General features: G+C 30.6%; 1 protein-coding gene and 1 long non-coding RNA gene across 2 annotated transcripts in view; both read left to right on the top strand.

Moving 5' to 3' along the window:
* Neto (Neuropilin and tolloid-like) overlaps positions 1 to 19,243 on the top strand; it is a 1,182,027-nt gene that overhangs the window by 145,869 nt on the left and 1,016,915 nt on the right. The gene's annotated exons all lie outside the window — the stretch shown is intronic.
* On the top strand, positions 9,303 to 9,559 carry LOC140440617 (uncharacterized). The gene is made up of 3 exons (XR_011950888.1): positions 9,303 to 9,330; positions 9,384 to 9,468; positions 9,523 to 9,559. It is a non-coding gene; the product is annotated as an uncharacterized lncRNA (long non-coding RNA).

A 19,243-nucleotide genomic window follows, 5' to 3' on the forward strand; every position in this document is an offset into this window, starting at 1 on the left:
AGACGATAAAATTGTACTTTATCTTCGAGAGCGTTTTTTAGCGTCGAGATGTCAGTCTCGACTGTAATGCGATTTTATCGTCGTGTGCAATACAACATTTTTTTCTATAGCAAGACTTCAAGTTCAGGTGAAAAATAGAATTTCAAAGAAGATTGTAATTTTTAGCACAAAAAATTTTTAGCAATTGCGTTGCTCCGTTGCTAGGGATATGAATTACTCTGTCAACAAATGTCAAACACATGTTACGTTTTGGTTTTTGCGGAAAATATTGTTGCGTTTTGCGTACAAAGTGAATAAATACGAAATGGACGGAAAAGAATGGACACAAGAAAAGGAAAACCTTTGAAAACCTTTCCCATGTATGAGAAAGAATACCAGTCTTTTAAAAAGTGGAAAAGCCTTAAGAATATCAATGGCGTGAGTGAAAAAATACTTCCTGCGTATATTTCAGAAAAGTCGAAGAAAGCGATGCCATCGTCATTATCGTCGTACTATTCAATGCTGAAGCGTACGTTGTTGGTGAAGGAAAATTGTGACATTTCTAAATTCAGCAAATAATGTGTTTGAATTGTAAATTTTATTGAATAATAAAAAAGTTAAAACATTTTATCTACTCTTGCTGTTAAAGTGTCACTTTATCTACCCTTGCGGTTAAAGTGATACTTTATCTACTCAAAACAGTTGTTATAGCAACACTTTGCTAAAGAGCACAAAAAAAGATTTATATTTTACCTCTGAGTTTCCATAAAAATGCAGCAAAAAATATTATGCATTCGGAATATTAGTAGTGCTTTGGTATTATTCGTAATATGAAAGCACTACAATTGATCGAAACCTGAATCGGTTTGAATCTTCATCTGATTCTAAAGAAGAAACAGTTAACACGAATCGACCAAATGATTTTGAAATTTTGGACGATTTGGATCTTTTTTGACGGTTTCAAATATCCAAACCAACGTTTTTTTATGTGTTGGAACAAATAGAAAATGATTTTTCTAGCCAATCAGAACTCTTTTTAAAGATGTTTTTATTCGATTATGGACCTTAAGGTCCATAATCGAATCCAGCTGGGCTTTCAAAATTGGAGAAATTATTAAAATAAAACGTAAATGTTATCTACGCAGTTAAAATTTCTCTTAGATGTTTTCGCATAACACTTGTGTAAACAAACTTTAAGGAATTTTTATACATAACAGCCAGGGGCGTATCAAATAAATTTGTATACATTAAATATTCGATGGTTATAAGAAAACTATTTATGCTGCAATAACATGTCTAAAGTATTTAAATTATCATTTTAGTTTAATCCTGTCACAAACGACTTGATCCAAGAATTTTTTTATCTCCAACTCTAATCAAAATGTATATTCAGGAAGAATTAAATAATTGGAGGAGAAAATACACAGGGATAAGAATAGAATTGGGAACAAATATATCGATAGCCTAATGCTGACAGATCGTAACCCACAAAAAATTGAAAATTCATATTTTTGTGTCAAAGGCAACCAACCGTGTATCCCTATATGCTGTTAAATTCTCGTAACCTAAATAAAATAGTAAGGTGGCCATTTCCGCGATTTCTAACAAGTCCTAACCCGCTCGCGTTGTTTGTTTACTTCCAACTCTTCTTATCCCACAGTGTAGCTTTAATGGCAAAGCGTGTTGGTAGTAATTCATTTGACCTTTAAAATTAGTTTATAAATCAGCTATAAAATAGGTAAGTCATTGATTTTCTTTACGCAAACGTTAAAATAAGTGTATTGTCTGCATATCGTAAAATAGAATACCGTTAATATTTTTTTATTTCATTAAAAACCTCCTTTAGATCCAAGTGTAGTTTACGATGTATTGGAACAGGTTATGTATAATTCTTTATTTTGAGGGTTACGTCCGTTTCCTTCTTTCAATCTATAAAAGACATTTTTTCTGTAATCATGAAAATACAATAAAAATTGTTTTTCTGATGGAAGAAATTTTGTGGTAATACAGTATTACTGACACTGTATTATTATACATTTTTACTATAATGTAAAATATAAACGGTAGTGCGTTTTTCACATTTGTACCAGTTATAGTTATATTGGTGAAAATATGACAATCAATAAAAATTTACAAATCAAATTTTAAGAACGTACTTACAATAAATGATTTCTTTTTTACAGGTATGCATTCAAGAACATAAAAATATTGGAAAACGCTAGGCTAGTAGCGGCAAATCTGGACGAAGTTCATAGAAGTTATACTGAAGAGATAACTTTAGTACAATCAGCGAAAAGTTTGGAGGTGCTTAGTGTGGTGTATATGATGGTGGTGTAATTTATGATATGATAGTAACAGAAGAACATCCTCTCAACGATTCATCTGGCATTCTGAATATTGAAAATGACACCTACATAATGACTGAGCTTACCAACTTAAATCAAACTTTTAAGAATCCAGTACTCGATAGCACATCCAATCACACGAACTTTCATATAACGATAGACAAACTCGATAATATCACAACTGAACCAGACGATCAAAGATTGAAAGAACAACTCCTTGCTGACTATTTGGAAGATAAAGTACCTCAGAACAAAAGAGCCGACCAAAATCTTGGCGAAGTTTTTGAAGAAAAACCCCGTTATAAAAATAAAGATCAAGGATCCAAAAGAAAAACTAGACAATGAAAATTTAGACAACGAACAACACGGGATAGAAATCAACAATGAACACTTACAAGATAAAGGATCAAAAGAAGCTAATCACGCAGAGCTGGGCGGTCAAATAAATGTACAAGAACTCGAAGATATTGACTTAGAAAGTGAGAGGCTCAAAGAAAACATCGAAGATTCAGAAGGTCAAGAAGTCCGATTAATGAAAAGGCGCAAAGTTGCGAATCCGGAGAACTGGGATAAAAACAAGACAAAACAGTCAAGAATGTTAGGAAGGGAATATACTGGTTATAGAAGGCTACAAAACATTGTGAAACATGATATTCTACGCCCTGAACGTAAAATGAAGCCAGCCTGTGTCTCGAAGTTTTGCGCTACCGCGCCGACTCGCTTTTGCCAAACAATATCAGAAAACTTAAGAAAAGAAATATTTTTAAAATTTTGGAAAATGTCCTGGGAACAAAGAAGGATGTTCTTCGCTCATATGGTTACATACAAGGAGAAAAAAAGATGTTATGTAGATGGACCTTCCGGGCGAAGTGGTACCTACGAATACTTTCTGACAGTAAAAGGCGATAAATTACAAGTCTGCAAATTGATGTTTCTTAACACACTATAAGTAGGAGAAAAGATGGTACAGAACTGGGTAAGTGCGGCACGAAAAGATGGATTTCTAAAAAGTTGTGACATGATGCAAACAAGGATCAAAGAAAAAAGAGAGTCTACACCAAAAGCAAAACAGGACATTTTGCGAGTACAGAATTTACAAGAGTTTCTGAACAGGCCGCCTAAAATAGAGAGCCACTATTGCCGCAAGTCTACTGGAAGGTTATACCTGGAACATAATTTCAAATCGAAAACTGAAGTATATAATCTTTATAAAGAACAATGTAAAGACAGGGAGGCACCATTATCAAATTGTAAATTCTCTACAGAATTTGACGAAATGAATTTAGCATTGTTTAAACCAGGCAAGGACCAATGTGATATATGTTCATCTTACAAAATATAACAGGTTACAGATGAACAATACGCATCCCACATTAGAGCAATAGACTTAGCACGCGTCGAAAAAGAAACCGATAAAACCAGAGCCATCCATAAAGAAATTTACTGTTTTGTCGTTGATGTGCAGGCAGTCAAATTGTGTCCAGTGTTACAGGCTAGTTCTTTGTACTATAAAACAAAGCTACAAGTACATAACTTTACAGTATATAACTTGGAAAACCATCGCAGCATGAATTTCGTTTAGAATGAGACTGAGGCAGACCTTGATTCATATGTATTCACTACGTGTTTAATAAAACATCTAGAACAATATTTGACCTTTGAAAAGACTGTTTTTATTTGAAATTAATAAAAATAAAAAAATAAGGATTATGATTTAAAATGACGTAAACCACACTTTTATGAGAACACCTTGAGTTATAATAACTTACTACATTTTCTAAGAGTTCGATATACTCGTAAGCCGCCATGACGTTGGTTACAATATGTCGTATCCCTTAGTACCCTGATCAAAATTAAACAAATTTATATTTTTACAATAAACTCACTTAGTAGCCATTACATAATTATTTATTTAAGAAAACATTACACAAGCAATCTTTTATAATTATGCTATACAGTTTTTTATGCCTCTTGTAAAATTTTCTAAAATTTGGTTACGACCTATCAGCATTAGGGTATCGATATACCAAATATTTTCTTCGCGGACGATCAACTAATTATGGCAAACGATGAGAAATATATGAATTATTATAACCACCAAATTAATTTTATTCTAAAACTTTGATACTGTAAAAAACATGTAACTCCAAAGTAGAATATATAAACATTAAGAAAAGCTTGTAAATCGTCTATTTTTTTTGTATAAATACATTTACCAATACGTAATTAATCTTCAGATTTTTATATTAAACTAAACATTATAGCTCTGAAGCTATTTTCTTGTGGCATTTTAAATTAATTACTATTTAACTGGGAATAAGCCACAATTAAAGGTTAAAATACGTTTGTTGACGTTTCAATTTCCACTTCGGAAATCGTTCTCAAAATACAAACATTAGTTTGAAAAAATCACTAATGTTTGTATTTTGAGAACGATTTCCGAAGTGGAAATTGAAACGTCAATAAACGTATTTTAACCTTTAATTGTGGCTTATTCCCAGTTAAATAGTAATTAAACATTATAGCAATACATAAAATTATAAGGACGCAAACTTTAAAATAATTGAGTTTTTTGCATTCCCTGTAAAAGTTGGATTTTTGAGGATTACACTTGTTCACAACGTCCTATCACAGCATCATCAGTGAAAACTTAAGTACTTGCTTAATGACCCATTATCAAATAGTGGAATCGTTAAATTGATATTTTAGATAATAAAAAAATCAAAATTGATGCGACCCTTCCTCGAGAAGTAAACAATGTGTGAGTCTGACAATAGTCACCAGCCAACTAATTGAAGATACAGGAAATTAAATCATTTTCTCCGAGATGTTAATTTCTCAGGGGAGTGAAAGACGATGCTAGATTAAATACACATAGCCCAGTCTGGTTATACAAAAATCATCGATTTCACGGCAAAATGTTTCGCAGATATCTGAAGCTTTTAAGACATAGGTGGGGGTTACTAGATGACGAATAGATAAAAAGATACTCCTAGTTTTACCTTGCGTTTTTTTTAAGCAATAATTTATGGTCAGAATTTGATTTTTTATCTATAAGTTTTTTCCCTTATAATTTAAATAAACAATATGTATACCATTTTTTTATATCAAGAATATCTTTATTTTCCCGTTTTTTTAATTAAAATTGATAAATAATTTACGGAGATATTTGCAAAAAAGCAGTTTTTTGTACTAATTTATAAATTTAATTAATTTTTTTATTAACAAAATAAAATGTTATTAATACATTTCAACATTGAGGAATTACCGTCCTTTAAATTTGTGCGAAATTTCCCCCCGATTGGTCAAATAGTTTAAAAGTTATTCAATTTGTTTATCCCTGGGACTAATTATTTAAACCATTGATCTTGCCCTATGAATGATGCTAGACACATTTAACAAATTTCATAGGATTCTTTAAGACTTATACTATCTCAGAAGTTAAATGAATATTAAGTTTTCATCCAAATTATTTACAAAATAAACGTTTGAAAAAGGGGTATGTTTTTTACTTTTGTAATAACTTCTATATTTTTCAAGCTACTGACTTGTACGTACAACCATTAGATAGCTGGTAAAAAAACTCACATTTAACAAAAAATTAACCTTCTATGAACAATAGGAACGAAGTTAGCGACAATTTTTTTGTTAATTATATCTCCATTGTTTATAAACATTAAGAAGTAAAATTTGCACAAATTTTGAATGAAAATCTAAACTTTATATTGAATTTTATAGCTATAAAATTCATCCAATTTTTCGAAACTTAAAACCTTTCGAAACGAAGTTACTTTCGAAAGATCGACATAGGAAAGTGGAGGGGAAACTGTTTTAGCTCCTGGCTGCAAAATTTAATATTATGGTTACAGATTTATCATTCAAAAGCTTCAACAGTTCTGTAGGAATTTCATCAGGTACATTTGCTTTTCCATTTTTAGCGTTTCTTATTGCGTATTCTACTTCTTCTTTCAATATGTCTGGCCAAGTTGCATTGATTATCTGAGTTAAGTTGTTTCTATCTTCTTCAAATAATTCATTCAGGTATTCTGTCCATCTTTTTACTTTATTCTCTAGATCTACAATAAGATTTCCATCTTTGTCTTTAAGTTTACCTATTTGGCATTTCTTTATGCTTCCTGTTATTTTTTTTACTTTTTTGTGCATATTGAACGCATGGTACTTTTTCTCATAGGTTTCCATTTCTTCACATTGTTCTTTAATCCACTTCTCTTTGGCTTCTTTTTTTCTCTTTTTTATGTGTTTATTTATTTCTTTGTATTTGTCTGTGTAATTCTTCATCTTTCTTCTTTGTTCCATTAAGTCTAGTATATCTTGTGTCATCCACCCCTTATTCTTTGTTGTTGTGTTTGTAAGATGTTTCTTTCCTGCTGTTTGTATAGCTGTATTTATGTAGGTACTTTAATTTTTGGTTAACGTTGTTTGTATCGTTAATTTGTTGCTGCACTAAACGGAGGTTTTCATTTATTTCTTCTCCTGTTTCTTGTCGTATATTTTTGTTTCTAAGTTTATTTAAATCTAGTGACTTTCTGTGTGGTCTTCTAATCTTTTTTGGTCTCGCCTCTATCACAGTAACTACTGGGTTATGATCTGAGCCTATATCAGCTCCTGGGTACGTCTTAGTACATTTAACAGCATTATGATACCTGCTTGCTATCATAATGTAGTCTATTTGATTTCTCACTATTTTTTATTTGGTATGTTGTGGAGATGTCCATGCATATAACCGTCGAGGAGGTAATTTGAAAAAGGTATTTGTTATTACGAAGTCTTCACTTTGGGAAAATTGAACCAATCGATTTCCTCTGTCATTTCTGTTTCCAACCCCATATTTTCCTACTTGTTCTCCTACCTTACCTTGACCCACCTTGGCATTAAGATCGCCCATTAATATGTTAATGTATGGAAAGACTGACTTAATAAGTGAAGACAAACAACCTGCAACAAAAAGGTTCAGACCTGACAGTGAAGTCGAATAAATGAACCAAATTTTATCTTTTAAACCAATGTATGTAAAGAAAATAAAAAAAGTAAAGTTCAATAAACATTACAAAATTTAATAAGGCAAGTGATGAAAAAATCGACTTATTTTATCAAAGCAGTAAGGCAGATTAGATTAATATTGTATATCATATTTGTAAGAAAAATAAAATAAAAATCAATATTGTTAATTATAAAAATACAAACAATTATAATTAATATAAGGAATATAATAATATAATGTGTAAAAATTACCTGAAATTTAATTTATAAAATATATAAGTTTAGATTTTCATTCAAAATTTGTGCAAATTTTACTTCTTAATGTTTATAAACAATAGAGATATGATTTTTTTTAAAATAGTCACTAACTTCGTTCCTATTGGTCATAGAAGGTTTTTTATTTTTTAATGTGAGCATTTTTACCAGTTATCCAATGGTTGTACGTACAAGTCTGTAGCTTGAAAAATATAGAAGTTATTACAATTGTTTATAAGTAAAATACATACTACTTTTTCAAATGTTTATTTTGTAAATAATTTCGATGAAAACTCAATATGCATTTAACTTCTGAGATAGTCCAAGTCTTAAAGAAACCTATGAAATTTGCTGAATGTGTCTAGCATCATGCATAGGGCAAGCTCAATAGTTTAAATAATTAGCCTTAGGGATAAACAAATTAAATAACTTATAAAATATTTGACTGATCGGGGAGAAATTTCGCACAAATCTAAAAGATGGTAATTCCTTGATGTTTAAATGTATTAATACCATTTTATTTTGTTAATAAAAAAATTAATAAAATTTATAAATTAGTGCAAAAAAACTGCTTTTTTGCAAATATCTCTGTAAATTATTTATCAATTTTAATTAAAAAAACGGGGAAATGAAGATATTCTTGACATAAAAAATTACATGAATATTGTTTATTTAAAATATAAGGGAAAAAATTTATAGACAAAAAATCAAATTGTGACCATAAATTATTGTTTAAAAGAAACGCAAGGTAAAACTAGGAGTATCTTTTCATCTATTCATCATCTAGTATCCCCCACCTATGTCTTAAAAGCTTCAGATATCTGCGAAACATTTTTCCACCTTTTTTTTAACCAGACTGGGCTAACAAAGAATAAAGATCAAATATCTACCTGATCAACAAGAGAATAAATTAATAATATAATAATAACAATAACAGCAATAATTATTTAGAAAGCTTGCAATATAATATAGATTACAAAAAACAAAAATAATACTAAATACTAAATAAACATAAAAATTCACTGAAGTAGAGCTAGAATAAAAGTAACACCACTTGTGCGGCGTGAAAAAATATATATTCAAACAAAGAAATTTTTAACAAATTAAATATATATATAGTATAAATATAAATATTTAGTTACAAATGCGCACTTACAAAAATACATTTACTTTAATTTTAATATGGCATGTGACACAATATGTTAGTACACGAATAATGTGAGTACATGATAGTAACCGCAGTAAATTCAAGAAATGTTGTAGTTGGTAATAAAAGTCTATTTAGATAATGAGTGCTATGATGTATCATTTATGTGAAATAATTACATGCTGTAAACTACAATTTTAACACATTTATGTAAAAATTTTCAAATCGGTATGATGTAAGAACTACGTATAACGGGTTGCCTACCTTGATATGTAATTGATCTATATGTAAATGTAATTTTTAAGCTGTCTAAAATTAGGTGCCGTTTTCGCTCTTAGTTAGGTTATGTTATTGTATGTAATTTGTGGAAATAATTTACTATTTTTTTATAATTATAATAAAATAAACTAATGGCTTCAATTAAAAAGAAAACAACCAGGAAACAATTAGAAGTGACGTTAGACTTCATAAAAATAAATAGTGCTTACTGGCAAAATAGTCAAGGAAGGCTAAGAAAGTAGCCCAATTGTGAGAGGAATTTGCTATCATGGTAAATACAGTAGATGGTGGCCCTAAAAAAAAACAGGAGAACAATGAAGACATGTAAGAAAATTAATTTCTGTTACTATCAAATTTAATAAATGCTAAATTTTTAGGTGTTCAATGAGTGGAAGATTTTGCAACTCATTTCAAAGATTCATCTTGGGGAGCCCCAGATTATAAATACATTGGATTTTAAAGGTAAAGTTTAATGATTGATGTATTATGTTTATTATGGTGTATAATATTTTTCAGAAGGAAAAGGAAGTCAACCTGTGAAAATTAAAGAGCCAATAGTTTTATTTAAAATTCTATAAACATATCCTTTATAAAATTATATCTCAATTATGGAATAAACTAAATATAAACATTTTTATTTAACAATTTTATAACTCAAAATTTTTTAGCCACTTTGTAATGTTTCAGATTTTTTGTTTTGTCTTGATCTTTGTGTTATTCTTTTTGATTTTGTAACTAACTGTAACATAAATACCTACATATCATTATGAAATATACTAATTATAAACACTTTTATTTAACAATTTGTTTTTATTATTTTTATTTTACAACACGGAAGTTTGCAGGAATAATACTTTCATATTCTCTAAGGGTTATGAGCACATTTGGACCATTTTGTAATATATTTTAGTTTGTTTTACCATTATCATTAGTCAACATCAATGCAACACAGGAATATATGTTTCCAGCTTTAACAGGGCTGTAATGTAAAACCCTGTGCTTGTGCAAATAATTCTTTAGGACAATCCTCCATTCACCCCTGTGTCTACCAACTCTTCTCTACATTCTAACTCCAATAGATTTTAAATCATCCTCTAAATTGTCTTGATACCTAAGTCTTGGTCTTCTTCGGCTTTATTATAACATCAGCCCTCTTCTGTTAAAAACCTTTCCGACTGTTGCACCTACCTCTTGCCTGATGAAATGCTCTATCCATGTAAGGTATGCTACCTTAATGAATTTTATGTCAGGTTCCACAAAGGTTCTATACAACCCAAAGTTCTAATGCCTGTGCTACAAACCTTGTTGTTTGTAGTAGTATATTTTAGGTGTATTTGTAGGTTTACTTTGTGATATATTTTAGGTTTTTGTTAATTTTTGAAATTGTATTCTTTACTTGTATGTTTTAATTTTCCAAGGGTTTTACAAATTTTGGACTACTTTGTAATATATTTTAAATTTGTTTGTTTTAAACTTTTTGCAATTAATTGTAACATACAGGTTTTATGTTTTTAAACATTTTTATTTAACAATTTTATAACGCAAAGTTTGTATAAATATAAATCATATAATTATAAAATAAACTGAGGATAAACATTTTTATTTAAATATTTTATAACATAACATTTGCAGCGATAACACTTCTTTATATTGTCTAAGGGTTTTCAAAACCTTTGAGCCAGGTTGTAATATATTTTTATTTTGTTAGTGTTGTGTCATTTTTGTAATTAAATGTAACATACATGATTTATGTTTTTGTTTTTAACAATATATAAACATTTTTAATTTAATATGTTATAATACAGTTTGCAGCAATATAATATCTTTGTATTATCTAAACATTTAAAAAAATTTTGAGCCACTTAGTAATATGTTTTAGATTGTTTGTTTTGAGCTTTTTGTAATTAGTTGAAATATTAACATTTATATCACTAAACTATACCTACTAGATTATAAAACTATCATATATATTATAAAATGATGAAATATCAGTAAATTGCAAAATTATATTACTAAACTATATTTGATTATAAAACTATATCTGAAATCTATAACTGAAATAAATAAATTATGAAAATATTAATAAGTTTTTGTTTCACTACACAAAGTTTGCAGCAATAACACTTCTTATTCTCTGTGCTTCCAACACCCAACCATTGTTTTGATTTGCCTTCTTTGGAATCATTTCCATGAGAACTACAGTCTGTACTTCATCTTTTTCACCATTTTGGCACCAAGTGTTCCACTATCCCTGCAGCTATTTCTGTTAATACTTTACTAAATGTACTTTGTTCCATTGAAAATATCAGGTTGTTACCAGTACATTTTTGGTAACTTCCATTTCCTACAAAATTAAGTAGGGAGAGAACCTTTAATTCTATTGCAATTTAGTTAGAGCTGGTTATCTATTTCAAATGGGTTACTGGTGTCCCGTAACTGACGTTGCTCTACATTTACATAATTTCTTTCTGCCACATCATTCAATTCATTGAGTAATAACAAATTTACAAAATCCATTTTTTCAAAAACAAACAAGAAGCCAAAAGTTAGGTTAATTTGAATTATCTGACAGATCTTCAGGATATGACATAACCGAAAATAACGTTTTATGTAATTTTCTGCTGTGGCTTGGTCATTTTACGCATAGCAACGCAGGGCATGATACATCATACCGTTTTTACATATTATGTTTTGAGAACTGTAATCTGATGTACGTTTTCTGAATTTTACACTAGTTTGTAATTATTTACGTAAATGATATATCATAGCCCCCATTATTTATTACTATTGGCCATTCGTCAGTTCTTCATAGAGTTGCGTTGTTTTGTTTTAACTCCATTTTTTAATTTCATATTTATCTCTATGTTTGTTATAATTTTTAACTTGTTTTAAATTCTCTGGTAGAGAATTGTTTAATTTGGGCCTTACGTTTATTATTATCTTTGTTTTTATGTATACGTATAAGCGATTTTTAACAGAATAATTTACGTACAGTTAAGAATTGACTTTCATTATATAGCAGCTCGTTATAATTACGAAGAACATATTTTACATGTCGATCTTAAATAGAGATTTTTGGAATTTGTAAAAACTAGAATATTTTTTTTTATTTTAATAATAACGGCATTAACCACTTTGGGTTATTAGCTGTACTAGGGATAATACATAGGTACTTAAATCTACACCGTATTTGTGATTAATTTAATGGGTTATTTCGAAAATGCCACAACTCCAGGAATGATAATTTTACAGGAAACGAAAAAAACGTTTCATTTTGGTATTAACGAAGATATCTTTCTCTTTTCGGAGTAAAGTCCCAAAATGTGATGCACGACGAAGTTTCATTAACAAATCCAACATAAAAAAAGGCATAGGTACACTGTAAAAAATAATTTAGTTTTTGGAGTTGTGGCCTTTTCCAAACAAACACTGATGATTTTATGATTATTAATAGCAAACTAATAGAAAACATTATTATTAAGGAAAAAATTTATTAGGTGGCAAAAAACATGTTGAAGGTTAAGAAATTGTCGTTTAGTAATCTTTCTCTTCCTCTGGTGGTTCATCACTATTAGTGGTAGGCCATAAAATCAGCTCATTATAAAAAAAATCATTTTGTCTTCTAGCACATATTGTACAAGTTTCTTGATGTTGTCCATTTTTTTCGAATTAATAGGGATTTTTTCTGTGTAAGCAAACTCTGTTGGCAAACTAGGACAAACTCCAGCTGGTTTTCTTAAGAAAAAATCATGAAACACAACCCCTTCGATAAATGGACGTACTTTAACAATTCCCGGTATTTTGTTGTCATATTTGAACTCAATATATTGAGAATTTATACTCAATTATATTAACTTTGAACTCATTTATATTATTATTCTTCAGGAAGAAAAATTCGGTCCTACTTGCGAATGAGTCTTTTGCTACCCCGAATTCTCTATCGCACGTTAGGAATGAGTGGCCCCTGATTGAAAAAGAATGAAAAATGTGGGTTTTTCTAACGAAGCAAGAGCTAGAAAGAATTGGATTGGACTGACAAAGCATTGGATAATTGTTGCGTGGGGAGTCTCAAGCTTATTGTATTTAGAAAGAGTTAGATCACATAATGCAGGAAGAAAAGGTCCAGGGGGGGGGGGTGTGCGACTGATTTGTCTGATCAAAAAATTTTGGTAATTAAATATTATGGAGAGAGAGATATCTTTTACTAACTCTCTCGTAAAAGGGAGGGTTCGTCCTTTTATGATTTATATAAGTTTCTTTGAAACGTTCAGTGATAGTGTGATGAAAAATGGGATGCGATTGTATCGCACATATGGATGATGCCTATGTTAATGATAAGTACATTCTTCTAAAACTTAAAGGTGGCTCCCCGGTTAAACATTATAGACTTCTAAGGGCTCTAGTACAAAATGCTTCTGTAGCTATTGTAGTGATGTATTTTGTATGACTTTTAGTTGAACAAGAAGAGTTTTCTTTGCAGATGAGTATACAACTGATCCATAATCAAGTTTTGATCGTACTAGTGATTTGTAAATATGAATCAGATTTTTAAAATTTGAGCCCCAATTATGATTGCACAGCGTTTGCATTGAATTAAGACCAGATTAACAAGATTACTTAATTTACTAATATGATATTTCAGTTTCTTATCAAAGATCATTATTCTAGTACTAGTATTCTACATACATCTCGTATTTACATAATATGGTATTACAGTTTCTTATCAAAGATCATTCCTAAAAATTTTAAGTGTCCCAAATAAGTTCAAGTTGTTTCCATATAACTGATGATCTGGATTTGTAGAGTGCCGTTTTTTTTGAAAATAAAATACATTTGGTTTTGGTTGTAGAAAATTGCAATCCCACAGCTTTTGACCAGTTTTTAAGGTGATTTATTGCACATTGTAAGCTTTCTGTATGGAAAGAATATTTTTTCTTCATAAATATATAACCAAATCATTACCGTATAATCTCGCCTTAACAAGTTTTGAAAAGTTTTCTAAGATTTTGTTTATCGCTACTAAGAATAGTGTTGAACTAATAACGGATCCTTGAGGTCTTCCATTTGTATGATCTTTAGTTCTGGATATTGTACCATTTATCCTAACTTTAAATTGTCTCTTGTTAAGAAAATCATAAATAAAATATAGCATGTTAGCATGTTCTACCTTTGACACCCCAATGACTAAGTGTGTTAAGAATGTCGTATCTCCAAGACATGTCAAACGCTTTTATTATATCGAGAAAGACAGCAAGACATTCCTGTCTTGCTCTCCTAATTGCAAATTATTCATAGATTTCGGACTCCCGATCTATTAAATTATCTATGGTGGATCTGTTCCTGCGAAAGCCGCTTTGTTCATTGATTATTATTTTATTATTTTCCAAAAACCACCTTAGTCTATAGTTCACCATTTTTTCTAAGATTTTGTACATTGTATTGGTAGGAGAAATTGGCTTATATGAATTAGGATCAGTTCGTGATTTATTTGATTTAAGTAATGGAATTATTATAGCTTGCGTCCATTTTTTGGGAAACTCATTATTTGTCTAAATTCTGTTGTATAGATTAAGAAGATATTTTTTTCCATTATCTGGTAGATTTTGTAAGAAGCCGATTTTTTGCTGGTACTTAAAGAGATTAAGAGATTAAGCTCTTTTATGGTAAATGTTATATTAACAGGATTATCTTCAATGCAATCAAAATCTATTAATTGATTTTCCGAAATCATCTTAGTATTGATAAAATTTTTAGAAGTTGTTATTGCTGGAGTTCATTTCAAATTGTTTTGCTAGTAGTTCTGCTATGTCGTTATTAGATGTTACTATCTGTTTATTTTTGCATAGTAATGGAACCCTTCTATGTGTATTGCTACCAGATATTTTTCTCATACGGTGCTTATAGGTATATTGGTGTTAATGGAAGACATAAATTCTTGCCAAGATTGTTTTCTGTTCTTTTTAGTTATATATCTATATGAAGCCCGTAATTTCTTATGTTCTATGACTTTTTAGGTATTTTGTGACGTTTTAATTTGCTAAAGGATTTTTTATATTTTTTTATTATGTCAGTATACTCTGCGTTCCACCATGGTAATGACTTGCTTTTATGTAGAGTTTGTGTTTCACCTATATGTATTTCACCAGCAAAATGGATTAGTGATATAAACGAATTTAGAAGTTCATCTATGTGATGATTTCCGCTGACTTCTTTTAAGGTATGGCAGTTCTCTTGGATATACTTTTTGAACAAAGACCAATCCGCTTTCTTTAGATTCCATTTTGAAATTGAAGTTGTATTATTATCTTCATAATTATTATTGAAAGAAATTTTGATAGGATAACGATCTTTTTCATATAAAAACTGGATTACATCACCTAAAAACTTTGGTGACAGTACATAATTACATATTAACAAGTCAATAGCTAAAGATCTAGGTTTTTTAAGGTAATTATATTTTCTAAAATTTTTTATTTGGAATTTATTCCGAGGGATCCCCATTATTGGATTGTGACTATGCAAATCTCCAACAATCCTATTCTGGGAGTGGAAATATGATTTAATACATCTGAAATATCTGCTTCTGTGATTGGTAAGTCAGGTGGAATATATATATTACAGATATTTATTTTTTTTGGAAATGACACTGATACTCCTACTACTTCTAATTTACAATCTATTGATAATGCTTCCGATTCATATTTTTGGTTAACATTATGTAACAACTCCTCCACTAGTAATATTTGCCTCGTTTCGGATTTTATGGAAACAAGAATAATTCCTCATGTCATAACTATGCCGTCCTTTAAAGTTTGTTTCTTGTAAACAAATAATTGATGGCGAGATTATTGAACATAAATGTTCAAGTATTTCTAAACGGGTATAGAACCCGTTAACATTCCACTGAAGAATTGGATCGAAGATTTTAGTTTATTTCTTGAGATGAATTTGTTGTAGTATCATTGTCTTGATTAGCAGCATCATCTGAGTCTAGCATTTTTTGTATTTTGTTTAATATTTTAGTGCATTTGATCTTCATACTTTTTTCTGTAAAATACGGCTTAATTGTTATCATATTCATAAAGTTGGGTATATCCGATGTGTATGTTTGTAGTAAGCTGAGGTGATCAGAGGAGCTAGAATAATTTTCAAAAAAGTCAAGAGTTTTTTCATATGTTAAGTTAAAATTATTTGACATATGGTAACATATTATTTTTGTTGGCATCATCATTTCCTGAATTGATATGGTCGTTTCAGGTTGCTTTATTTGTTTCTTTCTGGTTGGTGTTGGGATTTTAAATTCTTTATTTATTTCTTCAGTTGGAGATGGAGTAGTATTGATTTCCGAAATTGTTCTCTTGTTTGTCGTTGACTGATCTTGAGATATACAATTAGTTTCTATAAGTACGGGATGTATTACATTTGTATCCTTTTTTTTGGTTAGATATAGGTTCGGTACTAGAATTACTGATAGGAAGATCTGGTTCTATTTATAAGGGTGATTTGTTAGACTGGGAGGATTCTTGTGGTTGTTGTTGTATTGGTTGTTGTGGTTGGTGGACGATAAGAGTGGAATCATTTTGTGAATTATAATTCTAACAATTTGCTGCAATGTGATCTGTTTGCTTACAAATAAAAACATGAGGATTTATCTAATCTGCGATACAAAGTTTGTTCATACGTTATTAAGAAGGATAAGGGTAGGTCCATATTTACAAATGGTTAAATATATGTTTATCTTTTAAAACTGAAGACGTGTTGAAATTCTGGGAGCTGACTACGGATTCTAAGGAAGGTTATGGGTGGCATTAATTTAAGACCAAATTTAATTTACTCATTTTCTATTAGAGTGGAATAGAAGGGCAAACATTGGATAGTAACACTCTTTCGTTCGAAGTTAATAATCTTCTTGATTTTAGATTTTCGCCTTTTATTGTTATTTCTGCTGAATTGGACATACCATTTTCAATCAGGGATTCGTTAGAGATATATTATATTCTGTTATTTAATAGTCTTGATGAAAATAAAATATTTCATGGATGAACAACTTCACCAAGAACTATTAAGTACTCTTCTATTTTAGTATCAGGTAGCATCATCATTCAATCTTCGCTTATCCACTGCTGGACATAGATCTCCCTTATAATTTTCCATCTATTTCGATCTTGTTCCTCTTGCATCCAATTCCTATGACAACGTTTTACATCGTCAGTCCAACGTGTTGGTGGACGACCTCTACTTCGGTAGGCATCATCTCTTGGTCTCCATTCCAGTATCCGCTTTGTCCATCTATTGTCTGTCATTCGAGCCACGTGACCTGCCCAGTTCCATTTTAGTGTTGCTACTCTCTCTACTGCATCAGCCACTCCTTTTCTTTGTCGTAGCTGGCGATTTGGGATATTGTCTCGTAGTGAAACGCCCAACATAGCACGCTCCATCGTTCTTTGACACACACGGATTTTTTGAACTGTTCTCCTTGTCATGGTCAACGTTTCGGCACCGTAAGTTAACACTGGCAAAACACACTGATTAAACGTTTTTCTTTTAAGGCATATTGGTATATCGGACGATTTGAAAATATGGTTCAGCTTGCCGAAGGCTGCCCAAGTCAGTCTTATACGACGGAGAAGCTCAACGGTTTGGTTATCTTTTCCTATGCGAATCTCATGACCTAGGTATTTATAGGCCATTACCTGGTCTATGGATCTTGTTCCTATGCATATATCTTCGCTGACTACAAGATTTGTCATCATCTGGGTTTTAGATATATTTATTTTCAATCCCCCTTCTAGTGAGGAAAGGTAGAGCTGATTTAAAAGTTCTTTGGCCTCATCTATCCTATCAGCTATTAGTACAATATCATCTGCAAACCTTAGATGGCTAAGCTTTTCTCCGTTTATGTTTATGCCCTTGTCGGTCAGTTTTGCCCATTAACATATATATTTCAAAAGCGTAGTGAACAGTTTCGGCGATATGGTGTCCCCCTGGCGTACTCCACGTTGTATCGGGAATTTCTGGGTTTGACGATCACCCACTCTAACACTGGCTGTTGCATTTTGGTATATATGTTTAATTATATTTATATACCGATAGTCAATTCGGCATTCTGTCAAGGCTTTCAACATTTTTTGTTGATTTACGGTGTCGAATGCCTTTTCATAGTCGACAAATATTAAAGCTAGTGGTTTATTATATTCAGTGCATTTTTCTATAAGATTTTTTATTACCAGTAGCCTTTTCTAAAACCCGCCTGTTCTATGGGCTGATAAAATTCCAATTTATTTTCTAGTCGTTTCGTAATTATTTTTGTAAATAGTTTATAAATATGTGAAAGTAGACTTATGGGCCTGTAATTTCTGAGGTCGGTAGCATCCCCTTTTTTATGAAGTATGATAATTTCTGCGTTATACCACTGGGTTGGTGTTATTGCTTCCTGCAAACATCTAGTGAATAGTTTGGCAAGGACCTGCCATAATCTTTTTTCAGCCACCTTCAAGGCATCTGCCACTATTTCATCGCCTCCGGGGGACTTATTGTTTTTCATTTCTTGTAGCGCATTAAATAAAATTGCTTGATTTTTAGAAGAAAACTGAATTGAAGTATTATTAAGCACAGCAGAGTATGATGTTTTGTTTTGAGATTTTTGATCGTCAGTCATCGCTGTTGACAAATTTTTGAGGTTGGATCTGATATCATTTGATAAACTCATTGGTACGTAATTAAACCAGTTATTGAACCAGAAATAATTCTAATAACAGGTCTTTCGGTTGCCACTTAACCTTACAAACGTTATGTTTTGAAATGTTTTTGATATATAAAATAAGAATAACTTACCCTTGTATTCCGTAGCGTAGCTGCACTATATACGATCACTTATTGCTTTTGTTTAAGTTTATTTTAATATAGATTAATTTAAAACAGACAATGTTTTGGGACTGAAACAGAATTTTTATTACAATGTTCAGGACCGGTATAAACTAGAATATTCCTTAACATTGTAAAGTTCTTTAGCATAAATTAAATTTATTGTATTTATTTTACAAATAAAATTATATTCACGACCTTAAGCAAGATTTTGATACTCAATTTTCCGTGAAACAGTAAAAATGTAGGTTTGCGTCCAAGCCAAAATTCTTTTTCGAGTTTTAACACGAACAAACGCGGGTTTTCCACCATTTCTACAATTTTCTCCTTTAAATTATGCACAAATTGTCTGTGTGTGTGGAATCAACGACAT

This window comes from Diabrotica undecimpunctata, chromosome 5 (assembly GCF_040954645.1).
Source record: "Diabrotica undecimpunctata isolate CICGRU chromosome 5, icDiaUnde3, whole genome shotgun sequence".
NCBI lineage: Eukaryota > Metazoa > Arthropoda > Insecta > Coleoptera > Chrysomelidae > Diabrotica > Diabrotica undecimpunctata.